At 41.6% G+C, this 25,484-nt stretch overlaps 1 protein-coding gene across 1 annotated transcript in view; it reads left to right on the forward strand.

The window, feature by feature from the left end:
* Positions 1 to 2,157: 2,157 nt before the first annotated feature.
* Positions 2,158 to 25,484, forward strand: part of LOC118386316 (zinc finger protein 385B-like) — a 179,146-nt gene continuing 155,819 nt past the window's right edge. Inside the window, 1 exon segment of the mRNA XM_035773977.2 lies at positions 2,158 to 2,245. The gene's annotated coding sequence lies outside the window, so the exon portion shown is untranslated.

Below are 25,484 nucleotides of genomic sequence, written 5' to 3' on the forward strand. Positions count from 1 at the left end.
AATCTGGGTTTGGAGGATGCCAGAAGAACGCTACCTGCCCCAATGCATAGTACCAACTGTAAAGTTTGGTGGATAATGAATAATGGTCTAGGGCTGTTTTTCATGGTTCGTGCTAGGCCCCTTAGTTCCAGTGAAGGGAAATCTTAACTCTACAGCATACAATGACATTCTAGACGATTCTGTACAGATTCTATACAGAAATGGTTTGTCGAGATCGGTGTGAAAGAACTTGACTGGCCTGCACAGAGCCCTGACCTCAACTCCATCGAACACCTTTGGGATGAATTGGAACGCAGACTGTGAGCCAGGACTAATTGCCCAACATCAATGCCCGACCTCACTAATGCTCTTGTGGCTGAGTGGAGTCCCCGCAGCAATGTTCCAATATCTAGTGAAGAGCCTTCCCAGAAGAGTGGAGGCTGTTATAGCAGCAAAGGGGGCACCAACTCCATATTAATGACCATAATTTTGTAATGAAATGTTCGTCAAGCAGTTATATCAGAGATTCTGTAAAGGCCCTCCCTCATTGCATAATTCATAAAAATATAGCTGTTGCTGTGTCCTCAATGTTTGTAGATTCTATAGAGATAATCTCCATAGAGATAATCTTAAGAGAGTCAAATATAAACTGTGCCCAGTAGTGTACTTTTTTGGTGGTTACCTCTGAATGACAGATTACTGATTATTCAATCTGTAGATCAACTTCTCTTTGCTAAGTGCTGGAAGATCAATAAAGCGAGATAGAGATACAGGGTTTCGTATTACAGTGATAACCTTACATGAGAATCATAAAGTATAAAAATATCTGTAGTGTTGGTCCGAATTCTTTGTCTACTAAGTACTGCTGATTCTACAACTGCATTGTTTGCTGTTTGGGGTTTTAGGCCGGGTTTCTGTATAAGCACTTTGTGACATCTGCTGATGTAAAAAGGGCTTTATAAATAAATGTGATTGATTGATTGCTACACATTTACTGCATGTGTGTGGTGCTTCTCCCTTTGTAATATTTGCTTGAAAAGAATGTCAAGAGTGCCTTTTATGTGTGGAAGTTGAATGCTAAACAGTGACGTTTCTAATAATCACTTGTATTTTCTCACAAATTACAATTTGGAGAGATGGGCTATGATCCACGAATCAGTCCAAAACCCAAGTTCAGGAGGCCAACCTTTCGGATTTATTGCGTCCTAGGCCGGTTTAGGAAAATTGTTGGAAGGCTCTGCATAATTAGGGTGATATAAACCCATAGCAACATGATTTTACTAGGATGATATCTCAATTATATTATATTTGACTGGCGACGTGATTGACCAGATTTTTTGGCACATGTCAAGGCAGTCCTTGGGCTGATTTAAATGTGTAAAGGTGCATCCATTACCATCACCATTAGGTTCATATAGGCCAGTTCATCATGGTTTACATTGTGTCTGAATTTGTTTACATTTTATTTCACACTGGAAGCAAACAGGGTAAGCAAAACAACTCATATGCAAGACAACAACAGTACATGGATGTATTGTTTTGGTATTAATATAAAATGCAAGACTAAATACATATCTATAACACCGTCCCCCTCCAAAACTAACCATATTTGGTTAGCAGAGGCCATACTGAGTATTTCCCACCCCCACTGAGACAGGTAGAACATGTTTCTCTCTGTAAGCCAATTAGCATCCCATGTACAGTCTATTACAGTGTATTGCATTGGAGGCTATGGAAGGGGTGGAGAACTAAGTGCTGCTGGGTATGTACGATACAGTACCCCTCCAAAACTAAACATATTTGGTTAGTAGAGACCCTACTGAATATTTTCCACCCCACTTTAGCTGATACAAGTACAAAAGTTATCTCTACAGCCCAATATTCACAACATACCAGTACATACCTTGTGTTTGTTCATTATTGGTCTTAATTATTTTTTAAACATATTTAGATTTGTTTTCATAAATTTGTTATTGTATTTTCTTGTTGGCATAATAAAAGTGGCCATATAGTCAAATTCAATATCATTTGAATGAGTATCCATATTGCAATGTTTTGACATGCAGGCTTTTATTTTGAAAGTTTCCTTATTACCATATGAAAGTAACGTCATTGTTTGTGCTGCTGGCAGAATACTACTCAGCTCCTCGCTGTCAAATATTTGGAGCGCTAGTCAGTGGAGAAAGCATTTGGAATAACCGGCCGGCAAGCTGAAAGAACAGAACGGAGACCGTTTTACTTTTCTGACACCCAAGCCTAACCACAGGTAAGTCAATAAACTGCAAGACGTGATTGATTATGAAATGCATTCGATCGGATTTCCTTGTACTTTACAGCGAAAATGTGCAAGGTAAATAGTCAATGGGAAGTTTCATATTTCTATTTCCACTAATACTGCAGCCAGTCCATTTTATTTCATCACTTTTCACTAAAATAATATACAAGGGGCATTTTCCTTTAATTTACGCTAAGATTAGTCTAGTTTTGGAAGCTATTTTCTTAAGTAAAAGTTATCTGGAAGTTTTAGATTGCAATAAAATCGTTTCTTTATTCTTTGTCATTAGATTTTGAAAGTGCGCTTGTCGGCTCTGTGATATGCGACCAAGTTATGTCAACTGAGCATCGTAGTGCATAGTTTATATTCTGCGGACCTGTAATGCACGTGCTATTAATACATCAGTAGAGGTTATTTCTGACATTTGTCTCGACTCTTGCACATCTGCCACCTGTGAGGAAATATATCGATGGCTTCGTGTCAAGTATATAATTTCCTTGGTGGCTAAATAGGACATGCATTTATTCAAAAAAAGAAGGAAATCAAATACAAATATATCTCTCCATCTAATTATTAGGTTTTAGGTTATACAGCTACAATGATCGTTTGGCGCAGGTCAGTCCACCTTGATTGTAGGCAATGCGTGAGATAGAAGACTGTCTGCGAAGACTGATAGGCTAACGGTTTGGCTTTGTGTAGCCTAGTGATAATGCTGTCAATCAATGGGCTGCATTCCTTTATACAAATCTATTTTTCTGACGGGAGGTCATGTGTTTTGTTGTCTGTTAGCCTAACAGACAACAAAACACATAGGCTATGTGTTTTGTTGTCTGTTAGGCTATGTGTTTTGTTGTCTGTTAGGCTACGTGTTTTGTTGTCTGTTAGACTATGTGTTTTGTTTCAATGGAAGAACTGTTTTGCCTACAGTGCCCAGAATGCTGTTTGAAAATGTTAGAATAAGTGGATGAGACTGCAGCAATCACCAATAGCTGTATTCACTTTTTTTTAACCTTGTCTGACATTGACAGATAATTTTCTATACAAGATTTATTGCAGGATAGAATGGGAAAAAAGTTATTTAGTTCTGTCCTTGAGCTGTTCTTGTCTATTCATGTTCTGTATTATGTAATTCTGTATTCTGTTTCATGTTTTGTGTGGACCCCAGGAAGAGTAGCTTCTTCTTTTGCAACAGCTAATGGGGATCCTAATAAAATACCAAAATAACATACCAAATATCAAGTCACAACCATTTTTTATATACGTTTTATGCAGTATATGTGGGTGCGTGTATGTGTGTGCGTGTGTTTTTATGTGTATGTGTGCTTGTGCATGCCTGTGTGTGTGGTGTGTATTTTGCATTGACAGACTGATTAGGGCCTGATCTATCTGTGGCCTGGTGACCTGGCATGTTCTGAGCGTGTTGTTCTACCACCTGCCTGCCCAGCTACCAACCATCACTCTTGGCAGACAGGTTGAGGAGGAGCACATTGTTTTGTCATGGTTGCTTATTGACGACACCAATGGAGTACAGAGATATTTTATTGAGTGGGTGGGGCAATGAAAGGTGTGTGTGTGTGGGGGGCAGAAAGAGACAGAGAGAGGGAATGGTTGTATTCACTGTAACAAAATGGATGGGCTTTATTCAGTTGCAAACTATCATGCCAATCTCATGGACTGACACTCTTATCTATAACTCCTATTATCCCCAGCACAATTCCTCAATTCCAAATCAAGTGGTGTGGGGCTGTCGTTGGGATGAAACACTAACTCAGGATTGGGGCTTTATTCGCCATCTATAATAAAGTCAACAGCTATTATTTCTGCACACTTTGCTACTGTGCTAACTCTTAGGATAGGATAGGCATATGTGATCCCTGTCCCTGCCCCTGTCCCTATCCCTGTCCCTATCCCTGTCCCTGTTTGTTTGACTGCTGCGGCTGTGCAGTGAGATGAGATGGCTTTGACTGGCAGACCTGGGTGAAAATGATATTTTAAATCTTTCAAATGCTTTTTAGCGTTTTCTTTCAGTGCACTATATAGGGAATAGGGTGCAGACTGTAATTAGTCCCATTCTGTCTGGTATGATTTATAGAGCCTCCATCTCAGTGTGAAGGTGATCTATAGGATACTGAAAAACAGTCTGGATCCCAAATGGAACCCTATTCCCTATATCAGGCCTGGGCAATTCCAGTCCTCTGGGGTAACACTTTTCCCCCATCCCTAACAAACACACCTGATTTAAACTAACTGCATTTTTAACTGAAGATCATGATTAGTTGATTGTTGGAGTCAGGTGTGTTAGCTGGGGCTGGGGCAAAAGTGTGACACCAGTTAGGGCCCGAGGACTGGAATTGCCCAGGCCTGCCCTATATAGTGCACTACTTTTTACGAGCGCCTTATGGGACACAGCTCTGTATATCCTCCTCAGCCCTCCACCTGTTCTCTCCTGTAGCTGTGGTTGTAATCATTCTCAGTGTATTGGAAGCAATGAGATTGACACTGTTGACAATGATATGATGAGCCTTGTCTAGGAGCACAACACCACTGTTTCACACCCACTTTCTAGGTATGATATGTATGAGTGATGCTGAGTTTAATCAACTTTTCAGTGCATTTGGTACATTACTTCCATGAGCTAACTGTAAGATGTTTTCTGGTCAAGGTTACATCATTATACAAACTGTTAACGAAGGGGAATGAATTGTTGGTTGGTTTGAATATAAAATATGTTTACACACACAACTCTCTCTCTATCTCTCTCGCTCTCTTTTTTCTTTCTATCTGTGAATGCAGCAAATGTATTCACATTTCATATGTAGGCCTATTTTTACTCCTGGTGAAGCTGAGCCCAGGGGCTGCCTCTTGTAAAGTGGTCAAGAATGGGGCAAAAACGAATACATTGCCACCACACCTCTACAGCACGTCTCTACAGAGTTTAACAAATGATAACCAGGAGACTGTGTCTGCATCCGAAATGGCACCCCATTCCCTATTTAATATATACCTATATAGTGAATAGGGTGCCAATTGGGATATAGCCTAGGATGGAGGGATGGAGAGAAAGATGGAGGGAAGGCCCCTTTCTTTTAGGGTATCTGTAACTGACAGATGCATATCTGTATTCCCAGTCATGTGAACTCCATAGATTAGGGCCTAATTATGTGACTTCAATTGACTGATTTCCTTATATAAACTGTAACACAGTTAAAATCTTTAAAATTGTTGCATGTTGCATTTATATTTTTGTTCAGTATGTCAGGATGTCAGGGAGGTAGAGGAAAAGAAGAGAAAGAAAGGAGTCTTCTTTCTAAAGGGGTAATGAATCATACAGTGTCGTTCCTGACAGGACTAGGGCGTTAGGTCCTATTTCAGGAGAAACAGACAGTGAAAAGGAACACTGTCTGCCTGAAAACATCCAATAGAGATTTGATGTGTGAAATCTGTGCTACATACTTTGATATGCCATTTAACTGATGCTTTTATCCAAAGCAACTTACAGTACCACGAGTGCATATATTTTTTATATGTGACCCCAGAGGGAATTGAACCCATAACCCTGGCGTTGCTAGGACCTTGCTCTTATTAACTGAACCACACAGACTTACACATTACTTTTTATTTTCGTCTTGCATGTTTGTTTTAGTTACTACTTCCATTTCACCTCTGATTTAAACAGCGTATTTCACCCTATGGTTCTTTCTTTCAAGTGGCCTTTTAATTACTCCCCTGCCGCTGGTCTTGTCAGGTTGTCTCATTGGCCACAATACTGTGTGGTTCACTGGCATGACATCCCCTAAGTAAGCTCTCTTTATGCATGTCTTATTTCTCTGTTGTTTGTTTGTCTCTTTATCAAAATGCTAATGCTAACCCCTGACCCAGCATGGCACAGCTAGTACACTGCCATGGCACAGCTAGTACACTGCCACGGACTGGCAGGATATATGCTAATTTGGACATTTTCTTCTTGTCAGGAAAGTTCATATTCCACAGCTTCTAATCTAAAACATTAAGATGTGTACTCATTGCAAAGACAATACAGATCGTCAGGGGATGTAACTTTGCACTTCAGTACATGACGTCTAATTTATGTGTCACGAGTTTCTTGAATCTACACTATTATGGATCGATATGCAATACCTCAAATATGGTCACGCTACCAGTAGAATGAACACATAGTAAAAACAGCACAGCAGGTAGCAGAAAAGATGAGGGCCTGTCTCAGAGTAGGAGTGTCAATGTACAGTATAGAATCAGGTCCCCACTCTTATTCATTATGATTTAAAAGACTAAACTGATCCTAGATTAGCACCCCCTACTCTGAGACTCATTGTGAATACGGGTCTAGGAGGCAAGGCCGTAACATAACAAGCATCGACTGAGACATGCCAGAACCACTAACAGGACATACAGTGCATTCGGAAAGCATTCAGACCCCTTCACATTTTCCACATTTTGTTACGTTACAGCCTGTATGTTTTTTCCCCTCATCAATCTACACACAATACCCCATAATGACAAAGCAAAATCAGGTTTTTGAAATGTTGGCGCATTTATTAAAAATAAAAAACTGAAATATCACATTGACATAAGTATTCAAAGCCTTAATCAGTACTTTGTTGAAGCACATGGCAGTGATTACAGCCTCGAGTCTTGGGTATGACGCTACAAGCTTGGCACACCTGTATTTGGGGAGTTTCTCACATTTTTCTCTGCAGATCCTCTCAAGCTCTGTCAGGTTGGATTGGGAGTGCCGCTGCACAGATATTTTCAGGTCTCTCCAGAGATGTTCGATAGGGTTCAAGTCTGGGCTCTGGCTGGGCCACTCAAGGACATTCATAGACTTGTCCAGAAGCCACTCCTGCATTGTCTTGGCTGTGTGCTTCGGGTCGTTGTCCTGTTGGAAGGTTAACCCCCTGCCAAGTCAGAGGTCCTGAGAGCTCTGGAGCAGGTTTTCATCAAGAATCTATCTGTACTTTGCTCCATTCATCTTTCTCCTGACTAGTCTCATAGTCCCTGCCACTGAAAAACATTGCCGCAGCATGATGCTGCCACCACCATGCTTCACTGTAGGCATGGTGCCAGGTTTCATCCAGATGTGACACTTGGCATTCAGTCTAAAGAGTTCAATCTTGGTTTCATCAGACCAGAGAATCTTGTTTCTCATGGTTCTGAGAGCCCTTTAAGTGTCTTTTGGCAAACTCCAAGTGGGCTGTCATGTGCCTTTTTACTGTCTATCTGGCCACTCTATCATAAAGACCTGATTGGTGGAGTGCTGCAGAGATGGTTGTCCAGTCCTTCTGGAAGGTTCTCCCATCTCCACAGAGGAACTCTGGTGCTCTGTCAGAGTGACCATCGGGTTCTTGGTCACCTCCCTGACCAAGGCCCTTCTCCCCTGATTGCTCAGTTCGGCCAGGTGGCCAGCTCTAGGAATAGTCTTGGTGGTCCCACACTTCTTCCATTTAAGAACGATGGAGGCCATTGTGTTCTTGGCGACCTTCAATGCTGCAGAAATGTTTTGGTACCCTTTCCCAGATCAGTGCTTCGACACAATTCTGCCTCAGAGCTCTATGGACAGTTCCTTCGACCTCATGGCTTGTTTTTTTATATTGACAGGTGGGTGCCTTTCCAAATCATGTCCAATAAATGTAATTTACCACAAGTGGACTCCAATCAAGTAGAAACATCTCAAGGATGATCAATGGAAACAAGTTGCACCTGAGCTCAATTTCGAGTCTCATACCAGAGGTTCTGAATACTTATGTAAATAAGGTATTTCAATTTTTTGTGTTTTATAAATTTGCTAATATTTCTAAAACCTTTTTTCACTTTGTCATTATTGACTATTGTGTGTAGATTGATGCAGAATTTTACTTACAGTGGGGCAAAAAAGTATTTAGTCAGCCACCAATTGTGCAAGTTCTCCCACTTAAAAAGATGAGAGGCCTGTAATTTTCATCATAGGTACACTTCAACTATGACAGACAAAATGAGAAGAAAAAATCCAGAAAATCACATTGTAGGATTTTTAATGAAATTATTTGCAAATTATGGTGGAAAATAAGTATTTGGTCACCTACAAACAAGCAAGATTTCTGGCTCTCACAGACCTGTAACTTCTTCTTTAAGAGGCTCCTCTGTCCTCCACTCGTTACCTGTATTAATGGCACCTGTTTGAACTTGTTATCAGTATAAAAGACACCTGTCCATAACCTAAAACAGTCACACTCCAAACTCCATTATGGCCAAGACAAAAGAGCTGTCAAAGGACACCAGAAACAAAATTGTAGACCTGAACCAGGCTGGGAGGACTGAATCTGCAATAGGTAAGCAGCTTGGTTTGAAGAAATCAACTGTGGGAGAAATTATTAGGAAATAGAAGACATACAAGACCACTGATAATCTCCCTCGATCTGGTGCTCCACGCAAGATCTCACCCCATGGGGTCAAAATGATCACAAGAACGGTGAGCAAAAATCCCAGAACCACAAACACACCGTCCGGGCAATGAAGGAGGGCTTCGTAATAAGCATTTCAAGGTCCTGGAGTGGCCTAGCCAGTCTCCAGATCTCAACCCCATAAAAAATCTTTGGAGGGAGTTGAAAGTCCATGTTGCCCAGCAACAGCCCCAAAACATCAATGCTCTAGAGGAGATCTGCATGGAGGAATGGGCTAAAATACCAGCAACAGTGTGTGAAAACCTTGTGAAGACTTACAGAAAACGTTTGACCTCTGTCATTGCCAACAAAGGGTATATAACAAAGTATTGAGATAAACTTTTGTTATTGACCAAATACTTATTTTCTACCATATTTTGCAAATAAATTCATAAAAAAGCCTACAATGTGATTTTCAGGATTCTTTTTCTAATTTTGTCTGTCATAGTTGAAGTGTACCTATGATGAAAATTACAGGCCTCTCATCTTTTTAAGTGGGAGAACTTGCACAATTGGTGGCTGACTAAATACTTTTTTGCCCCACTGTACTTAATCCATTTTAGAATAAGGCTGTGACGTAAATAAATGTGGGAAAAAGTCAAGGGGTCTGAATACCTTACGAATGCACTGTATCCTGGATGAGAAGTTAAAATAAGCTGTATTTTGAAAAATAGACCCGTGCCCAGTCTGCTTTCTCTCTCTGAGTGGGTGCTACATTGCTACTGTAGCCACTGACTGAACAGACGCAGTCTGTAACATCCTCTTGTTCCTAAGGCTGTAATGTGGAGCCAAAGTGTGGTCCCTGCCAGACACTGATTTGTAAGTCCACTGCTTGGAATAATTTCAAATTTCAAATACTTAAGCTGGTGTTTGATTGATCTTGCCTGGTGAAATGAAACCAATAGAATATTGCAAAAGTGCAAATCCCATCCACCTGGCACTCTAGGCAGGCCAAGCAGCAGCTCAGTACCAGAACTTTCATTAAACCACAGGTTAAGAAAAAGCCTGTTAACTACACACACAGCAAGAGCTGGATACTGATCCAATCAGGAGTGTTTCTAACTTAAAAATGCAACAGGTAATACATTTTCAGTTTTACATGTATTTATTTATCACAGGAGTTTTAGTATGCAAAGGTCCAGAGCCATGCGTCCTCCGAAACACAACCCTGCCAAGCCGCACTGCTTCTTGACACATGGCTTGCTTAACCTGAAAACCAGCCACACCAATGTGTCGGAGGAAACACTGTACAACTGATGACCGGAGTCAGCTTGCATGCACCCGGCCCACAGGAGTCGCTAGAGCGAGATGGGACAAAGGCATCCCAGCCAGCCAAACCCTCCCCTAACCCAGATGACGCTGGACCAATTGTGCGCCGCCTCATGGGTCTCCCGGTCAGAATGTACATCAAAACTAGACGTTAAACTGATGTTTGTGCCCAGTGGGCTATAACCTCAGTTGAACCTTTGTATTATGTGATTAACTTTATCACCTTTTCCTCTGTTGATATCTTTTTCTGGTTTCTGATATCTTTTTCTGTCCCTTTTACTATCTCCGCGGTTCTAGATGAGAGACTGACATACTATTCCTCAACCTACAAACTGTCAATGTGGTTTACAGGGAAAAACAGCTTTTCTTGTGGGTTCTGAGTTGAGTGAATCTTTTAGTGTTTCAGCTTACTCATGCAGGTCCTGGTTAAATATATATGTGTTTTAATTATTCAGGGAATTCAGGGAATTCTTGACATCCGAGTTTCAGTTACCACTGGCAATGATGCGGTTGTATTTTTTTTACATTTGATTTTTGAATTTCAGAAGGTACTTAATCACTTTTCACCTCAATTAAAATTGCCCACAGACAGTTGTGACTGTACTGCCACACCTTGATTCAACGTAGACAGCAGCCTGACACTGACTGGGAAAATAATGCCTCATGTCGTCTTTTTCTCTCACATTTGAGTCCTTAAGCACTTTTCCGCTCAATATTACCTTAGTTGTTGTAGCATCAGCACCTTCTTTTCAATTAACATGAACCTAGTTGTTGTAGCGTCAGCGTCTTATTTTCAATTAACATGAACCTAGTTGTTGTAGCGTCAGCGTTTTATTTTCAATTAACATGAACCTAGTTGTTGTAGCGTCAGCGTCTTATTTTCAATTAACATGAACCTAGTTGTTTCAGCGTCTTATTTTCAATTAACATGAACCTAGTTGTTGTAGCGTCAGTGTCTTATTCTCAATTAACATGAACCTAGTTGTTGTAGCGTCAGTGTCTTATTCTCAATTAACATGAACCTAGTTGTTGTAGCGTCAGCGTCTTATTTTCAATTAACATGAACCTAGTTGTTTCAGCGTCTTATTTTCAATTAACATGAACCTAGTTGTTGTAGCGTCAGCGTCTTATTCTCAATTAACATGAACCTAGTTGTTGTAGCATCAGCGTCTTATTTTCAATTAACATGAACCTAGTTGTTGTAGCGTCAGCGTCTTATTTTCAATTAACATGAACCTAGTTGTTGTAGCGTCAGTGTCTTATTTTGAATTAACATGAACCTAGTTGTTGTAGCGTCAGTCTTATTTTGAATTAACATGAACCTAGTTGTTGTAGCATCAGCGTCTTATTTTCAATTAACATGAACCGTCTTATTTTGAATTAACATGAACCTAGTTGTTTCAGCGTCTTATTTTCAATTAACATGAACCTAGTTGTTGTAGCGTCAGCGTCTTATTTTCAATTAACATGAACCTAGTTGTTGTAGCGTCAGCGTCTTATTTTCAATTAACATGAACCTAGTTGTTGTAGCGTCAGTGTCTTATTTTCAATTAACATGAACCTAGTTGTTGTAGCGTCAGCGTCTTATTTTGAATTAACATGAACCTAGTTGTTGTAGCGTCAGCGTCTTATTTTGAATTAACATGAACCTAGTTGTTGTAGAATCAGTGCCTTTTTTTCTTATTTATTTAAATAAAAAGTGATTGAGTCAAATTGGATAAAAAAGTGCAAAACATTGCAAAAATCAGTTTGAAGTTTTGAACTCTATCAAACCTGTGAAAAATATGGGATAAGTGAAATTCGGCAAGGAAGCAACATTAAGTTATGTGTAGAGTGATTTATATTGAGAGAGAGAGAGAGAGAACAGCTGGGAAACATTACAGCACCTCTAATCCTTTCAACAATGACACCACAGTGCCACGCAGGACACACACACACTCCGCTGACGTAATAGGAAACACACCACGTTAACCATATCCTGATACTGACGAGAAACTGAGAGAGGGTCGGCAGCAGTCTGTAGGCCACACACTCACATTCACACACACACGGATGTCTTATACAACCACTGCGAATAGAACATGTCCACGGTCATTCCTTGACATCTGCACTGCTTTTGATCCGGGTCAATAGAAAAGGCCTTTTAATAGAAACATTAAATGGATTGTAGCATATATGACAAGTGTACCACAGAGGGTTTTAAATAGAGTTGAACATACTGCAGGCCGTGTCCCAAATGGGATCCTATTCCCAATATAGTGCAGAGGGCCCTGATCAAAATTAGTGCACTATGAAGGGAATATGGTGCCATTTGGGATGCAGCTATAGTCCCATATGGCAGGTGGACCACAGAGGTTAGCACAGAGTTGAGTCCTCGTTCTACTTCCTCTAGCTTGCCCTCCTTCCTTTCCCGTCCCTCAGCCTTAGGTACGTGTTGCTGTCTGGGAGTAACATTACAGGGATCATGAATACTTCCATTAGCTGAAGTGCGCTGCTGTTAAATTATTTGTGGTTCCACTAGATCAGTGGTTCCCAAACTTTGTATAGTCCCGTACCCCTTCAAACATTCAACCTCCAGCTGCGTACCCCCTCTAGCACCAGGGTCAGCGCACTCTCAAATGTTGTTTTTTTCCATTATTGTAAGCCTGCCACACACACTATACGATACATTTCTTAAACATACGAATGAGTGCGAGTTTTTGTCACAACCCTGCTCGCGGGAAGTGACAAAGAGCTCTTATAGTACCAGGGTACAAATAATAATATTATAATAATCAATAATTTTGCTCTTAATTTAGACATTACATATAAAACCTTATTTGTTCATCAGAAATGGAGAATAACTCCCCACAGGTCAATGAGAAGGGTGTGCTTAAAAGGATGCACACAACTCTGAAATGTTGGGTTGTATTGGAGAGAGTCTCAGTCTAAAATCATTTTCCACACACAGTCTGTGCCTGTATTTAGTTTTCATGCTAGTGAGGGCCGAGAATTCACTCTCACATAGGTACAGTACGTGGTTGCAAGGGGCATCAGTGTCTTAACAGCTCGATTTAACAAGGCAAGAAACTCTGAGCGCAGCCCTATCCAGAAATCTGGCAGTAGCTTCTGATTAAATAAAGTTTTCACAGAACCGCTTGTTGCAATTTTGATGAGGCTCTCTTGTTCAGATATTGGTAAGTGGACTGGAGGCAAGACATGAAAGGGATAACGAGTTAGGGATAATCCAGTTGTTTCTTTCGGGGAAAGTACCTGCGTAATTGCGCACCCAGCTCACTCAGGTGCTTCGCTATATCACATTTGAAATTGTCCATAAGCTTGAGTTCATTTGCACACAAAAATCATACAATGTGTTGTTGTCCTTGTTAATGCAGACAGAAAAGAGCTCCAACTTCTTGATCATAGCCTTAATTTTGTCCTGCTCATTGAATATAGTTGTGGAGAGTCCCTGTAATCCTAGATTCAGATCATTCAGGAGAGAAAAAACATCACCCAGATAGGCCAGTTGTGTGAGAAACTCATCATGCAAACGGTCAGACAAGTGAAAATGATGGTCAGTAAAGAAAACTTTAAGTTTCAGTACTTTGCCCCTTGATAACCAGCACACTCCTGAATGTTGTAAAAGAGTTACATGGTTGCAGCCCATATCATTGCATAATGCAGAAAATACACGAGTTCAGTGGCCTTGCTTTAACAAAGATAACCATTTTCACTGTAGTGACCAAAACATCTTTCAAGCTGTCAGGAATTCCCTTGGCAGCAAGAGCCTCTCGGTGGATGCTGCAGTGTATCCAAGTGGCGTCGGGAGCAAATACTTGCACGTGCGTCACCACTCCACTATGTCTCCCTGTCATGGCTTTTGCGCCATCAGTACAGATACCAACTCATCTTGACCACCAAAGTCCATTTGATGTCACAAAACTGTCCAGTACTTAAAAATACCCTCTCATGTTGTTCTGGTTTCCTTAATTGACCCCCGATAAACGTAACCGCCACGTCTGTTAACTCATCCAGGTGTAACGCATGTAATTCACTGGCATGTATGCAAAAATGTAATTGTTTCAAAACATCTCCTGCCATTTCATTGATGCGTCCTGTTGTTTGATGAAGGCATTGTCTGTGTCATTTTTTGGGCCTTTTCCCCCAGCATTGTGCCAGCCATATCCGCAACAGCAGGAAGAATGAAGTCCTCCACAATAGTATGCGGCTTGCCTGTCCTAGCCACTCTGTAGCTCACCATACAAGATGCTTCTAGCCCCTTCTTATTAATGGTATCTGTTGCTTTTATATATGTCTTACTACTCGAAAGTCGTCTTTATTTTCGATCAAAAAACTCCCATGGCTTATTTTTCAAATTGGCATATTTCGTCTGCGCAAGACTGAAGGTTTCCCGCGATAGAGTAACTGTAACGATTCTCAGCATCGTCTGATGAGGAATATGAATGATCGGACCAAAATGCAGCGTGGTACGTGTCAATGTTAACTTTATTAATCTGAACACAAAATAACAAAGGTGAAATGACACAACAACAAAAAAAACCCCAGCCCTATCAGGTGACAAAACAGGAAACAACTACCCACATACAGGTGGGAACAGGCTACCTAAGTATGGTCCTCAATCAGAGACAACGATTGACAGCTGCCTCTGATTGGAAACCATACCAGGCCAAACACATAGAAATACAACACATAGAACAAAACATAGAATGCCCACCCCAACTCACGCCCTGACCAAACAAAAATAGAGACATAAAAAAGGAACTAAGGTCAGAACGTGACAGTAACGGTTAATGTGATTGGATGTTAATTATTTTACTAGGCTATCTGTAGTTGACATTGTGTTGTTATTTCTCTGAACACTAGATGGTTCCATTTTATTTTTGGAAGTGAAACAAGGCTACTCAAATGCATAGCCCCATTGGAAAATATAAATGTACTGTTTGAAAAGGGGAAGACATTTTTTATTTTTTTATTTTGTATTTATACAGTAAAAGTCTGAAGTTTACTTACACCTTAGACAAATACATTTAAACTCAGTTTTTCACAATTCCTGAAATTTAATCCTAGTAAAAATTCCCTGTCTTAGGTCAGTTAGGATCATCACTTTATTTTAAGAATGTGTAATGTCAGAATAACAGTAGAGAGAATTATTTATTTCAGCTTTATTTCTTTCATCACATTCCCAGCGGGTCAGAAGTTTACATACACTCAATTAGTATTTGGTAGCGTTGCCTTTAAATTGTTTAACTTAGGTCAAACGTTTCAGGTGGCCTTCCACAAACTTCCCACAATAAGTTGGGTGAATTTTGGTCAATTCCTTCTGACAGAGCTGGTGTAACTGAGTCAGGTTTGTAGGCCTCCTTGCTCACACACACTTTTTTAGTTCTGCCCACACATTCTCCATAAATCAAATCAAATCAAATTTTATTTGTCACATACACATGGTTAGCAGATGTTAATGCGAGTGTAGCGAAATGCTTGTGCTTCTAGTTCCGACAATGCAGTGATAACCAACAAGTAATCTAACTAACAATTCCAAAACTACTGTCTTATACACAGTGTAAGGGGATAAAGAATATGTACATAAGGATATATGAATGAGTGATGGTACAGAGCAGCATACAGTAGATGGTATCGAGTACAGTATATACATATGAGATGAGTATGTAGACAAAGTAAACAAAGTGGCATAGTTAAAGTGGCTAGTGATACATGTATTACATAAGGATGCAGTCGATGATGTAGAGTACAGTATATACATATGCATATGAGATGAATAATGTAGGGTAAGTAACATTATATAAGGTAGCATTGTTTAAAGTGGCTAGTGATATATTTACATCATTTCCCATCAATTCCCATTATTAAAGTGGCTGGAGTTGGGTCAGTGTCAATGACAGTGTGTTGGCAGCAGCCACTCAATGTTAGTGGTGGCTGTTTAACAGTCTGATGGCCTTGAGATAGAAGCTGTTTTTCAGTCTCTCGGTCCCAGCTTTGATGCACCTGTACTGACCTCGCCTTCTGGATGATAGCGGGGTGAACAGGCAGTGGTTCGGGTGGTTGATGTCCTTGATGATCTTTATGGCCTTCCTGTAACATCGGGTGGTGTAGGTGTCCTGGAGGGCAGGTAGTTTGCCCCGGTGATGCGTTGTGCAGACCTCACTACCCTCTGGAGAGCCTTACGGTTGAGGGCGGAGCAGTTGCCGTACCAGGCGGTGATACAGCCCGCCAGGATGCTCTCGATTGTGCATCTGTAGAAGTTTGTGAGTGCTTTTGGTGACAAGCCTAATTTCTTCAGCCTCCTGAGGTTGAAGAGGCGCTGCTGCGCCTTCTTCACGACACTGTCAGTGTGAGTGGACCAATTCAGTTTGTCTGTAATGTGTATGCCGAGGAACTTAACTTGCTACCCTCTCCACTACTGTTCCATTGATGTGGATAGGGGGGTGTTCCCTCTGCTGTTTCCTGAAGTCCACAATCATCTCCTTAGTTTTGTTGACGTTGAGTGTGAGGTTATTTTCCTGACACCACACTCCGAGGGCCCTCACCTCCTCCCTGTAGGCCGTCTCGTCGTTGTTGGTAATCAAGCCTACCACTGTTGTGTCGTCCGCAAACTTGATGATTGAGTTGGAGGCGTGCGTGGCCACGCAGTCGTGGGTGAACAGGGAGTACAGGAGAGGGCTCAGAACGCACCCTTGTGGGGCCCCGTGTTGAGGATCAGCGGGGAGGAGATGTTGTTGCCTACCCTCACCACCTGGGGGCGGCCCGTCAGGAAGTCCAGTACCCAGTTGCACAGGGCGGGGTCGAGACCCAGGGTCTCGAGCTTGATGACGAGCTTGGAGGGTACTATGGTGTTGAATGCCGAGCTGTAGTCGATGAACAGCATTCTCACATAGGTATTCCTCTTGTCCAGGTGGGTTAGGGCATTGTGCAGTGTGGTTGAGATTGCATCGTCTGTGGACCTATTTGGGCGGTAAGCAAATTGGAGTGGGTCTAGGGTGTCAGGTAGGGTGGAGGTGATATGGTCCTTGACTAGTCTCTCAAAGCACTTCATGATGACGGAAGTGAGTGCTACGGGCGGTAGTCGTTTAGCTCAGTTACCTTAGCTTTCTTGGGAACAGGAACAATGGTGGCCCTCTTGAAGCATGTGGGAACAGCAGACTGGTATAGGGATTGATTGAATATGTCCGTAAACACACCGGCCAGCTGGTCTGCGCATGCTCTGAGGGCGCGGCTGGGGATGCCGTCTGGGCCTGCAGCCTTGCGAGGGTTAGCACGTTTAAATGTCTTACTCACCTCGGCTGCAGTGAAGGAGAGACCGCATGTTTTAGTTGCAGGCCGTGTCAGTGGCACTGTATTGTCCTCAAAGCGAGCAAAAAGTTATTTAGTCTGCCTGGGAGCAAGACATCCTGGTCCGTGACTGGGCTGGGTTTCTTCTTGTAGTCCGTGATTGACTGTAGACCCTGCCACATGCCTCTTGTGTCTGAGCCGTTGAATTGAGATTCCACTTTGTCTCTGTACTGACGCTTAGCTTGTTTAATAGCCTTGCGGAGGGAATAGCTGCACTGTTTGTATTCGGTCATGTTGCCAGACACCTTGCCCTGATTAAAAGCAGTGGTTCGCGCTTTCAGTTTCACGTGAATGCTGCCATCAATCCACGGTTTCTGGTTAGGGAATGTTTTTATCGTTGCTATGGGAACGACATCTTTGACGCACGTTCTAATGAACTCGCACACCGAATCAGCGTATTCGTCAATATTTTTATCTGATGCAATACGAAACATGTCCCAGTCCACGTGATGGAAGCAGTCTTTCAGCTTGGTCTGACCAGCGTTGGACAGACCTCAGCGTGGGAGCCTCTTGTCCGAGTTTCTGCCTGTATGGAGTCGTGGTCAGCTTTTCCGAAAGGGGGGCGGGGCAGGGCCTTATATGCGTCGTGGAAGTTAGAGTAACAATGATCCAAGGTTTTACCACCCCTGGTTGCACAATCGATATGCTGATAAAATTTAGGGAGTCTTGTTTTCAGATTAGCTTTGTTAAAATCCCCAGCTACAATGAATGCAGCCTCCGGATAAATGGTTTCCAGTTTGCAAAGAGTTAAATAAAGTTTGTTCAGAGCCATCGATGTGTCTGCTTGGGGGGGAATATATACGGCTGTGATTATAATCGAAGAGAATTCTCTTGGAAGATAATGCGGTCTACATTTGATTGTGAGGAATTCTAAATCAGGTGAACAGAAGGATTTGAGTTCCTGTATTACATTTACATTTAAGTCATTTAGCAGACGCTCTTATCCAGAGCGACTTACAAATTGGTGCATTCACCTTATGACATCCAGTAGAACAGTCACTTTACAATAGTGCATCTAAATCTTAAAGGGGGGGGGGGTGAGAAGGATTACTTATCCTATCCTAGGTATTCTGTATGTTTCCTTCATCACACCATGTCTCGTTAGTCATGAGGCATACGCCCCCGCCACTCTTCTTACCAGAAAGATGTTTGTTTCTGTCGGCGCGATGCGTGGAGAAACCCGTTGGCTGCACCGCATCGGATAGCGTCTTCCCAGTAAGCCATGTTTCCGTGAGGCAGAGAACGTTGCAGTTTCTGATGTCCCTCTGGAATGCTACCCTTGCTCGGATTTCGTCAACCTTGTTGTCAAGAGACTGGACATTGGCAAGAAGAATGCTGGGGAGTGGTGCGCGATGTGCCCTTGTTCGGAGTCTGACCAGAAGACCGCTACGCTTCCCTCTTTTTCGGAGTCGTTTTCTTGGGTCGCTGCATGCGATCCATTCCGTTGTCCTGTTTGTAAGGCAGAACACAGGATCCGCGTCGCGGAAAACATATTCTTGGTCGTACTGATGGCGAGTTGACGCTGATCTTATATTCAGTAGTTCTTCTCGACTGTATGTAATGAAACCTAAGATGACCTGGGGTACTAATGTAAGAAATAACACATAAAAAAACGGCATAGTTTCCTAGGAACGCGAAGCGAGGCGGCCATCTCTGTCGGCGTCGGAGGTTAGGGCTTTGTGATGGCCTCTCCAATACCTTGACTTTGTTGTCCTTAAGCCATTTTGCCACAACTTGGGGTCATTGTCCATTTGGTTGGGGTCATTGTCCAGTTGAAAGACCCATTTGCGAACAAGCTTTAACTTCCTGACTGTTGTCTTGAGATGTTGCTTCAATATATCCACATAATTTTCTACCTCATGATGTCATCTATTTTGTGAAGTGCACCAGTCCCTCCTGCAGCAAAGCACCCCCACAACATGATGCTGCCACCCCTGTGCTTTACAGTTGGGATGGTGTTCTTCAGCTTGCAAGCTTCCCCCTTTTTGCTAAAAACATAACGATGGTCATTAAGGCCAAGCAGTTCTATTTTTTATCATCAGACACCAAAAAGTACGATCTCTGTCCCCATGTGCAGTTGCAATCCGTAGTCTGGCTTTTTTAATGGTGGTTTTGGAGTAGTGGCTTCTTCCTTGCTGAGCGGCCTTTCAGGTTATATCGATATAGGACTCATTTTACTGTGGATATAGATACTTTTGTACCTGTTTCAAACAGCATCACAAGCATCACAACCAGCATCACAAGTTTCTTTGCTGTTGTTCTTTGATTGATTTGCACATTTCGCACCGAAGTACGTTCATCTCTAGGAGACAGAACTCATCTCCTTCCTGAGCTGTAGGATGGCTGTGTGGTCCCATGGTGTTCATACTTGCGTACTATTGTTTGTACACATGAACGTGGTACATTAAGGCTCCCAAGGATGAACCAGACTTTTTTTAAAATTTATTTTTATTTTTGCATGATGTCAAGCAAAGAGGCACTGCGTTTGAAGGTAGGCCTTGAAATACATCCACAGGTACACAATTGACTAAAATGATGTCAATTAGCCTATTACAAGCTTCTAAAGCCATGACATCATTTTCTGGAATTTTCCAAGCTGTTTAAAGGCACAGTCAACTTAGTGTATGTAAACTTCTGACCCACTGGAATTTTGATACAATGAATTATAAGTGAAATAATCTGTCTGTAAACAATTGTTGGAAATATTACTTGTGTCATGCACAAAGTAGATGTCCTAACCGACTTGCCAAAACTATAGTTTGTGAACAAGAAATTTGTGGAGAGATTTAAAAATTTGTTTTTAATGACTCCAACCTAAGTGTATGTAAACTTCTGACTTCAACTGTATATATAAAAAAAAATGTGAATCACATTTTTATTTGGCGTACCCCAGTTTGGGAATACCTGCACTAGATAAAAGAGAATTGTCATATTTGTGACTGGTTCACTGCACCTTCCTCTTTCCACTGGTCCTCATCATCCTCTCTGGACCTGACAGAAATCACATCGGTCTGAAATCACTGCAGCCAGACTCTGAACATAATCTTTACTTCTGTTGTAGCCCTCTAGCCAGGAATATTTCATTTTATGTTTTACTCTAAATGTTACGATTGGAGTTTAGTATTGTATGAGGCATTATTTTCCATTTTTCAGTCTAGTTGTCTGCTTTGAATCAAAGTGCAAAGTGTGACGGATAGGCAGCCACAGATGTTGTGGCTAGTACCCTATAGCTACAGTACATAGGCCTACCTCATACCCCAGCTAACCTCGCATATCACAATCAGCTCTCTAGACACACCCTTTTGCCATGCAATACTACACAGATCTCACAGAACAACACTTGTAACCCGGCTGTTTTTTAGGGATAATCTGTCCAGTCAGTGAGGATACAAATCAGTTATATTAGACGTAATATGATTGCAGGAAGGATCAAATTATAGCACAAATGGCCCGGCATGTAGGTTAACAGCCAGGCTTTGTAAAGGCTATCTGTGAGTTTATTGGTCCAGTCCAGATTAGGATTACTCACCCAGAGATAATTGTGAGGTTAAATAATCCTAATTCTGAATGCGTAACAGCAGTACGGATCAATATGTCCATTTCTAATGCACGGTTATGATATTGAAAATAATTTCCACCTCCATTCTGTCTTTCCCTACATTTCGTGATGCAGTGATGCAGCTAGCGTGCTAGTAAATCGCCTGTGACCTGTGATTGTTTGTAATCCATTGGGTCTTTGTAGTACACACAATATGAAGCGTAGGCTATTATATTATGTCACACAGCGCGAGTGATTGGTTGCCCCTCTTATGCCCCTCCTGTTACCATACTGAGGAATAGGCACATACAGATAGATAATACACTGTTCTATTTAATTATATGGCACAGCATGCCATTGGTATTTATGTGTGATAACTGATTATGTAAATTCCTGGTATTCTCCAACATGTATTTTCTATAATCCCGGAAGGATTTGATGTTTACCACAAATGTTTATTTTATTTTATCCACAATTTTTCTAGCATTTTCATTTGGTGGTGTATGCATTAAAATGTTTGCTGTCTGTTTAATCTCCTGTAACTCTGTTAGTTCACTTTGCACACAGTGTTACTCCTGTTCATCTCTGCAAATAAATAGTGGCAGGACCCAGGAGAAGGCAGCACTTGAATAGTCTTCTTAACCTTCTGTTATTTTGCTGCTATCCCGGAGTTCTTGTCATCTTCTTAAAAGCCTTTGTAATTCTCAGTACATTGGCTTGCCTCGCTTCCTCACACCTGTGTTGTTGGTGGAAGCCGGTCAGTCCATTGCAAAACGTCAACCCACATTCAGAAAAATGCTGGGTAAATAGTGGACAGAACACACATTGGGTTATTTTGACCCAGCCAGTTGGCTGACTTAGTCGGGTTGTTTTCTTTGAAGTCTGGAGGCGTGGCTTAGTAGGGCTGTGGCTTTCAGATAGTTGTTTTTGGCCACCTGTGAGAATAAATGTAATCCCTGTTCATCATGTTAAGTCTGGGCGATATAGCGTTTATAACCAATACCAGAGTATTTTGTAGTACCTTTAAAAAAAAAAAAAAAAAAAAAAAAAAAATATATATATATATATATATATATATATATATATATATATATATATATATATATATATATATATATATATACCTTTTTCATGATATCCAATTGATAGTTACAGTCTTGTCCCATTGCTGCAACTCCTCTACGGACTCGGGAGAGGCAAAGATCGAGAGCCATGCGTCCTCTAAAACACGACCCTGCCAAGCCGCACTGCTTATTGACTCACTGCTTGCTTAACCCGGAAGCTAGGTACACCAATGTGCCGTCCAGCTGGTGACCGATGTCAGCTTGCTGGTGCCCGGACCGCCGCAAGGAGTCACTAGAGAGCGATGGGACAAGGAAACTCCCTCCGGCTACTGCGATGCAGTACCTTAGACCGCTGCGCCACTTGGGAGGTCCTGTACAATAATTTATCATTTGTTTACATTTTTTAAAATGGTATTTTATTTATTTTTGTTCGTTTTTGGGTGTGTGTGTGCTACACCACTGCTTATAATTATGTTAAGTATAGCTGTAAGAAATCTAAGATGTGTCAAATAAACTATATACAGCTCAGGGCTCCAGCTATGCGTTTGGTTTGCTAACTTGCTATCTAAGCAGCTAGATATCAAGATCAAGCTCTTGGTTACACCAGAGAAATCCAATCCTCTCATGGATCAAAATTCCTGTTGCATCAAAATAACACATTATTTGCTTCCCTTGTGTACCATTTGGTAATACTGTATGGTACAGAAACAGTATGACGTTATGAAAATCTGGATACCACCCAACCCTAGTTTGTACACTGCTATCATTTAAACATTATAACAGAGTGATAACTATCCCAACATGGGATATGCATAGGAACTTGAGGAACTCATACTCTTGTGTAAAGCCTCATAAAACCTACAAAAGTGTCAGTGCTAAACCTTAACATGTGATGACAATACAAAAGAACATGAACCGGAATTACATTAACTACCACGGGTGGCCCAAAATAACTATTTGAAAGCAAAGCAACACGGCTACTAAGCCATGCCTCCAGTCTACTGATCTGACCCGGTGGGTCATCGCTCAATAACCCAGCATCAATACCCCAACAATCCAACTAAGTGACTAAACTGGCTGCGTCAAAAGGAACCCAACATGTGTTCTGTTCAATATTTACCCAAATCGGGTAGTTAAAAAAAAAAAATGGATTGCAAACGTAGTGTTTTGCTTTAAAATGCACAGCACATGGCACACTCTCCTAGCGGCTTGTTCTTGGACCTGATTATGTAGCTCTGGCGCATACTTCTGTAGTCTGTTCTCTATAGTAGTAGCAGTAGTGGTAGTATTAGTTGTAGTTACTGTATTATCCTAGATGGAAGACTGATTTGCAGCATACTTTGGACTGGTCTGTTCCTTTGTCTGCTCCATGTGCCTTTGTGTTTGGAGCACAAGTGACTAAGCCCATTTCCATCATAGAATATAGTTTCCCCCCACCACCACCACCACCACCCTGCCACCAGGAGGAATGAGTCCCATGTCAGGCATGCAGTGTTATCAGCGTATGTTAAGGGACACAGCCATCCATGACTTTAACACAGATTGCCCAAATTTGTTCTAGTCTCTCTAGTCGCTAGTCCTTTCAGCTACACTGCCATACTGACGGACAGACAGGCAGGACTGCACAGGCAATTACTGGGCACCATGATTTTCAGGTGTGTTCTCAGGGGGAGGAAAATCCTTCACAGAAACGGGTCTGATTTCCAACCTGTCAAAAAGCAAATGGAAATGTTTTGCCCTATTCATTAGATTAGTCTGCTGCTTGGGTGAGCAGCCCGAAGTAGTCAGAAATTAAGGGAAAGGTTTCAATTGTAGTCACTTTCTCTATTCAGACCAAACAGCATTCTCAGAGTTCTTTCTCTTTTATGGACCAAACAACCTTTTCTCGTAATGTTCTTCTTCTTCTCTGTTCTTAGTAATGGAGTCACATTCCGCTCCTGTCTGTAGTGGGTTGTGGTTATGTGCCTCTAATGTAAATAAGCCAACCCTTCACCTCTGTGGCGTTATTGCCTAGCACCAAGCCATCTGGTCCTCACAGCTTACAGGCAGGCCTCCCACGTTTTACCTTTTTCTCTTTCTCTCTCTCTCTCTCTCTCTCTCTCTCTCTCTCTCTCTCTCTCTCTCTCTCTCTCTCTCTCTCTCTCTCTCTCTCTCTCTCTCTCTCTCTCTCTCTCTCTCTCTCTCTCTCTCCTCTTTCTCTTACGCTCTCTCAACTTGTATGTCACTGTGAATATTACACAGTACTTGGCAACAAAGAGTGGTGTCATCCTCCTGGACAACCTGTAAATGGATGGTATATATATCGATATTTATGAGCCGGACTGATGCCTTTGTCCAAGGTGACTGTCTGTCTGCCTATGAAATGGAACTCATCACACACATACTGTATATCAGTACACACTGTGGCAAGCCGAGCAGTACTGAGCACTACGGCGCTAGCACCAAGGGCACGTGTGTCTGCTGTGTTGGTTGCAACAATAAAACACACTCACACACAAACACAACATGTCCTTATGCTGAGTAGCCCACAGCGGCCATGATAAATCAAGGAAGGAATCGCAGTGGGGGACAGAGAGATTGATAGCTAAAACATTGGAATCATCCTGCATGGCTCTCAGTGGTTGCATAATACGTATGTATGTTTCAATAGAATTAATGTAAAACATTTTAAATATAATCTGGCTCTGTGGGGTATTCATCCATTGGGTTATTGTCAGACTAGTCCAGACCAGACTAGACTAGACCTCCACCACAGGCCCTACACTCATAACAATTAACGCTGTAAGTGTTGAATTAACACTTGTTAGTGTAAAACAACCCCCAGTATTAGTGTTAGTAACCAGACTCAAAAGTCAAGGCAGTCTGGGAAATAAAGCTTTACACTAAGTAGTGTGCTAATCCAACACTGTCCAGTGTCTATTCGGGTCCACACTTTCAGTGTTAATTTAACACAGGGGAACTTGCTGTGTGTGGTTTTTATAGCCTACTTTTTGACACTTGTCAGCATACTTTTCAATCACATATAGATAAACATTCCATGGCAAAAATCTCATGACAGAATGTTCTCATGTTTCTACCGAATGTCAACATGACTTTTTAGAACATCCCTTTTAGTTGTAATATTTCCATCCAGGCCTACATGAATCCTCAACGGTTCTGCCCGTACCCTGAAACAGTGCTGGTTGGGTGGGCGTCAGTGAGTTGGTGTCTGCTCTGCTGTTCATGTGCGCTGAGGCTAATGTGTCATGCTTTTCCAGTATGGCTGCCCACATTGAAATCACCCCTTAAGGACATGTACTGCTGTTTTCATAAAATATGGCCAAGGTAAGCCCAGGAAGAATTGACTTAATTGTGTAGTTTAGGAAGTGATTTACCTTTTCAGACAGTTTATGTATTCCATAATAACATTGAGTTCCAATACAGTAGTTATTTGTACCTTTACAGTATGTACTTTATGATCTCTTATTGAATAGTACATCTGGCATCAGATGTGAGTCACAGAGACAATGGCTTCTGGGGGATCTCCGAGGTGTCAAGGAATATAAATAGTAAGGATTCATCTGAGTTTATCTAAATTA

The sequence above is a fragment of the Oncorhynchus keta genome, chromosome 7 (genome assembly GCF_023373465.1).
Source record: "Oncorhynchus keta strain PuntledgeMale-10-30-2019 chromosome 7, Oket_V2, whole genome shotgun sequence".
Lineage (NCBI taxonomy): Eukaryota > Metazoa > Chordata > Actinopteri > Salmoniformes > Salmonidae > Oncorhynchus > Oncorhynchus keta.